Source organism: Chiloscyllium punctatum, chromosome 51 (genome assembly GCF_047496795.1).
Source record: "Chiloscyllium punctatum isolate Juve2018m chromosome 51, sChiPun1.3, whole genome shotgun sequence".
In the NCBI taxonomy this organism is placed as follows: Eukaryota; Metazoa; Chordata; class Chondrichthyes; order Orectolobiformes; family Hemiscylliidae; genus Chiloscyllium; species Chiloscyllium punctatum.
In genome coordinates this window covers 18,210,455-18,216,773 of record NC_092789.1, presented here as the reverse complement: position 1 = coordinate 18,216,773, position 6,319 = coordinate 18,210,455, and positions in this window count along the sequence as shown.

Here is a 6,319-nt window from a genome sequence, read left to right as displayed (position 1 = left end):
TCTGCCTTTTATCTCTCAGCCTGCTCAGTCAGCGATTTTCCTGTGGAGATTTTTTATGTGATGAACGTTGAAGTGTTACACCCAGAGCATGCTCTGTGCCCCTGTGATCTCAGTATATTCCTCAATTTGTTTTCATCATTGAAGAGGACTGGTGTACCACTGATCGCAACCAATCCTTCAGAGCCGCTGAGTCAAAATCCTGGAATTCCCTGCTTCATAGATGATTGTGGGCCTGCCTACACGACCCAGTCTGTAGAGGGTCAAGGAACAGCTCACCACTACCTCCACCCAACCTTGTCAAGAGGGGCAACGAGAGACGGGAGACTGGCTGTCACCAATCAAGTCCCATGAATGAACAAAAATGAGATTTGGGGAATACGTTGGAACTGTGCCTTCAGAGGAATGTCCTTTCTCTCTTCCCCCGCACCGGAGCCCACCCTATTGGAGGTTTTTTCCATCCTTCTGCCCTGTTGCTCCTTACGTCCATTTTGCACCATTCTCCTTTCAACCTAAAACTATGCCTATGCCCTCTAGTTCTGGACTCTCCTACCCCAGGGAAAAGAGTTTGTCTATTTATCCTATCCATGCCCCTCATTATTTTTTGAAACATCTATGACATTACCCCCCAGCCTCCGATGCCCGGGGGAATCCAGCCCCAGCCTATTCAACCTCCCCCTATAGCTCAAATCCTCCAACCTTTGCAACATCTGAACTCTTCCAAGTTTCACAACATCCGTCCGATAGGAAGGAGACCAGAGTTGCATGCAATATTCCAAAAGTGGCCTCTTTGTTTCTCTACAGCCGCAAAATGACCTCCCGACTCCTGTACTGAATTCTCTGATCAATAAAGGAAAGCATAGTAAATGCAACCTTCACTATCCTAACTACCTGCAAACCCACTTTCAAGGAACTACGAACTTGCACTCCAGGGTCTCATTGTTCATCAATTCTCTCAAGCACCGTACTATTTAGTGTATAAGTCCCATTCAAAGATTTTTTCCCCAAAATCCAGCACCTCATATTTATCTAAATTAAACTCAATTTGCCACTCCTCAGCCCATTGATTCATATCATCAAGACCCCGTTGTAGTCTGAGGTAAGCATCTTCGCTGTCCACAAATCCTACAATTTTCGTGTCATCAACAAAAAATTACCAATATACCTTTTATGTTCATATCCAAGTCATTTATGCAAATGACGAAAAGGAGTGGACGCAGCACCGATCCTTGTGGCACTTCAATGGTCATAGACGTTCAGTCAGAGAAACAACCCTCCATCTCTTCTTCCTACGAGAAAGTTCTGTATCCAAATGGCTAGTTCTCCCTGTATTCCATGAGACGAAACCTTGCCAACCATTCTCCCATGGGGACCTTGTCGAACGCCTTATTGGTCACGTTCACCGCTCTGCCCTCATCGAATCTCTGTTACATTTTCAAAATAACCTCAATCAAGTCCGTGAGACATGATTTTCCTTGCTCAAAGCCATGTTGACTATCGTTAATCAGTCCTTGTCTATCCAAACATATGTAAATATAGCCGACATGATTCGCACCAACGACGTGCTCACCACCAATGACAGGGTTACTGGTCTATAATTCCCTGGCTTGCTCTTACCAAATTTCTTAAATAATAGTACCACGTTAGCCAACCTCCAGTCTTGTGGCACCTCACTTGTGACTATCGATGATACAGGTCTCTCAGTAAGAGGTCCAGCAATCACTTCACTAGCTTCCCAAAGATTCTGAGGCATTTGACCAGGTCGTGGGGATGTATACACTTTTATGCGTTATAAGACATGCAGCAATTCTTCCTCTGTAATGTGGACATTATTGAGATGTCATTATCCATTTCCCCACATTCTATATCTTCCATTTTCTTCTCTACAGTAAACACTGATGCCAAATATTCGTTTAGTATCTTCCCCACCTCCTGTGGCTCCACACGAAGACCGCCTTACTGATATTGAGGGACCCTATTCTCTCCATCGTTACCGTTTTGTCCTTAATGTATTTGTGAAAACACTTTGGATTCTCTATAACCGTTTTTAGCCAAAGGTATCTCATGTTCCCTTTTTGCCTTCCTGATTTCCCTCTTTAGGATACTCCTACTGAATTTATACACTTCTAATAATTCACTCAATTTCTCCTGTCTGTAAATGAGATATGCTTCCATCTTGTTATTAACTAAACCCTCAAAGTCTTTAGTCATCCAAAATTCTCTACACCGACCAGAGTTTCCGATCATTTCTGAAATCTTGCCATTTATCAGCCGTCCCATTAACTGCGAACATCTGCTACCAATCAGCTTTTGGAAGTTGTAATCTAATACCCCCAAAATTAGCCTTCCTGAAATTGAGGGCTTCACCTGTTAGATCTGGTCTATCCTTTTCCATCACTATTTTTAAAACTAATAGGATTACGGTCTCTGGCCCCAAATTATTCCGCTACTGACTCCTCAGTCACCTACCCTGCTTTACTCCCCAAGAGCAGGTCAATTTTTGCACTTCTCTACGAGGTGCATTCACATGCCATTAGCGGAAATCCACACGTGCAATGGGAATGCGCCATTGTGACGCCGAGGGTCTACACTCGCACATGCCCCATGTGAAGCTCCTCAGATGGTATGGGAACATGGAAAGGACGTAATATGGAATATTCGAGATGTATTTGTAAGTTCGCAGATGACACCAAATTTAGAAGTGTTGTGAACAGCGAAAAAGGCAACCTGAGAATACAATGGGATCTTAATCAAATGGGCCATTGGGCTGAGGAGTGGCAGATAGAATTTAATTGAGATAAATGCGTGGTGCTGCATTTTGCAAAAGAAAATCAAGCAGGATTTATACACTTCATGCCTGGGGAGTGTTGCTGAGCAAAGGGACCTTGGAGTGCTTGTTCACAGTTACTTGAGAGTAAAGTTGCAGGTGAATAGGATAGCGAAGAAGGCGTTTGGTATGCTTTCCTTTATTGGTAAGATCATTGAATATAGGAGTTGGGAGATCATGTTGCAGCTATACAGGACACTGGTCAGGCCACTTTTAGAATATTGCATGCAATTCTCGTCTCCTTCCTAAGGAAGGATGTTGTGAAAGATGAAAGAGTTCAGAAAAGGTTTACAAGGGTGGTGCCAGTTTTGGAGGATTTGAGATGCAGGAAGATGCTGAATCGACTGGGACCGCTTTCCCCTGGAGCGTCAGAGGCTGAGGGGTGACCTTTTAGAGGTTTGCAACATCACGAGGGGCATTGATAGGATATATAGACAAGGTATTTTATTTCAGATTGGAGGTGGTGGTGTTGTGGGTTCAGAACTAGATGGCGTTGGTTTTGGGTGAAAGGGGAACGTTATTAATGGAACCTAAGGGATAACGTTTTCGCACAGAGGGTGGAACATATATGGAATGAGCTGCCTGGGGAATTTATGGAGGCTGGTACAATTGCAACATTTAAAATGCATCTGGATGGGCATATGAGAAGGAAATGGATGAAGTAAGAAGAAGGATGTGGGCCCAGTGCTGGCAAATGGGATTAGATTAGGTTAGGATATCTGGTTGGTGAGGGCAAGTTGGAAAGTAGAGACTGTTTCCTTGCTGCACATTTTTATGACTCGAGGACTCCAACAGCCTTCCAATTGGAAGGAGACAAGAATTTCACGCAGTATTCCAAAAGTGGCCGAACCAATCTTCTGCACACTCTTAGCATGGTCTCCCAATTGTTCCGCCTCTGGGACTGGGAGTCACGGTGTGTTAGATGCACTATCCTTTTTAAGCTCTGGGACTGGGGACAATTGTGCAGGAATGAATAGTGAATTAGAAACAGAGCCAGATGGCGCATACAGTTCCATTTACTCAGTGAGGGCCCATTGAAATGCCATTGGTGTATTTCGCAATGAATGACCAATCATGGAGAAAAGATGGGAAATAATTTGTGTAAGTTTGCCATTGAGGAGAGCTCATGGTATGAAAAATATTACACGGTTGTTGCTCGAGATATAGAGACTGTGATATAGCGATGGGGCGACGCATGGACAGAAGGTGTGAGAGACAGGAAAAGATCGAGAGGCACTGAGTTCGAGGCAGGGAGATGGCAGTGACAAATGATGAGACATAAAGGCAACTATTGGGATAGAACTACAGAAGGTCAATGAGACAAAGGAAGAGGGACTGTCGCAGAGATCAAGACAGACAAAGAGAAGGAGGAATAGAAATGGTGAACACAAGAGACACTTGGTGATTGAGACAGTTCGGGGGCGGGCAGAGAGATATCACGGACCTGTGTGCTTTGCTGCTGCCTGTTCGATGTGTCCTTAGATACTGATGCTCCATGTGTGATGAGCTGTATGATGTTATTGTCAGGAATTAGCTGCAGTTTACACCTCATTGCACCTCGTACCCCCTCACCCTGGCCTAGCACATCTTTGCCAATGGAAAATGGGTACTGACGTAGTCCAGGGCACCGGGACTCCAGCGCTTGTCAGCAAAGCTCAGAACGCGGCTGTTGGGGGTATCTGGACAGTTCAGGTCCTTGTCAGAACTGCACTACCACTATGGTTCTCTGCAGCGGGGGGAGAGAGAGACATGAGACAGAAGACAGCTATTGAACGAGAAATGGACACAGAAAAACATAGCGACACACAGGACTGACACAGACCCATTTGCTCTAGGCCGAACATTATCCCACATTAAACTAGTCTCACCTGCCTGCTCCTTCCCACATCCCTCCAAATCTTTTCTATTCATAGATCCATCCAGGTGTCTTTTAAACGGTGTAATTTTACCAGAATCCACCACCTCATCAGGAAGCTGATTCCACATGTGAACCACTCACTGTGTACAAAGTTTGCCTCTGATGTCATTTTTTTAAAAAAATCTCTTGCCTCTCACTTTAAGCATGTACCCCCGAGTCTGGAAATTCCCCATCTTAGGAAATGACAGCTAGCATCAACTCTATCTCTGTCTCTCATTACTTTATAGACTTCTAACATCCTCCTGTGCTCTTCTGTAAATATCTTCTGTATCCTGTCCAGCTTGTTATTATCCTTCCGAGAACAGGAAATGTTTTTCCAAAAGAAGCCTCATCAATATCCTGTACAATCTCAACATATCATCCCAAGTCTTAACCCCAAAGGACTGAGCAATGAAGATAAACGTGCCAAAAACCTTTTCAACCATCGTGTCCATCAGTGACACAAACTTTAAAGAATAATGAACGCACACCCATTGGTCCTTCTGTTCTACATCACTACACAAGGCCGTATTAGCCCTCTCCTTGCTTGTTGTACCAAAATACAATAGCTCACATTTATCAAGATATAGAGTCATAGGGTCATAGAGTTGTACAACATGGAAACAGACCATTCAGTCCAACCCGTCCATGCCGACCAGATATCCCAACGCAATCTGATCCCACCTGCCAGCACCCGGCTGATATCCCTCCAAACCCTTCCTATTCATATACCCATCCAGATGCCTCTTAAATGTTGCAATTGTACCAACCTCCACCCCATCCTCTGCCAGCTCCTTCCATACAAGTACCACCCTCTGTGTGAAACAGTTGCCCATTAGGTCTCTTTTATATCTCTCACCTCTCACCCTAAACCTATGCCCTCGAGTTTTGGACTTCTCGACCCCAGGGAAAAGACTTTCTCTATTTGTCCTATCCATGCCCCTCATAAATATTGAAGTTAGCTTAAAAGTGGTGAGTCCCCATGTATATGCTACCCTTATCCTCTCAGTTGGAAGAGGTCACGACTTTGGAAAGTGCTGTCTGAGGATCCTTCGTGACTTTATGCACGACATCTTTTAGTTAGTCTCCACGACTGCTTCAGAATGTGAGTGGTGGAGGGAGTGGATGTGGTGCTAAGTAAGCAGGCCTGATTGTTGACAAGCTTCTTGAACGCTGTTGGTGCCGCACCCATGCAGATAATTAGGGAATTACACGCCTGAGAGGCAACAGCAAGACACAAGTATCTGCAATCTGTTTTTGTCTGTATCCATCTGGGTCTTTCTTTTTCCCCTGTCTGTCTCACAATCGCCAAATGTCTTGACTCGCTCTCTTCTATTTCCATCCGTCGCTCCCTGCTGGCTTGATCTCTCTCACAGATCCGTTGTGCGTGGGAAATCATGTCTCACAAACCGGATTGAATTTTATGAACAAGTAACAAAGAAGATTGATAAGGGCAGAGCAGTAGATGCGATCTATATGGATTTCAGTAAGATGTTCGACAAGGTACCCCATGGGAGAATGATTAGCAAGGTGAGATCTCACGGAATGCAGAGAGAACTCGCCATTTCGATACAGAACTGGCTCAAAGGTGGAAGACA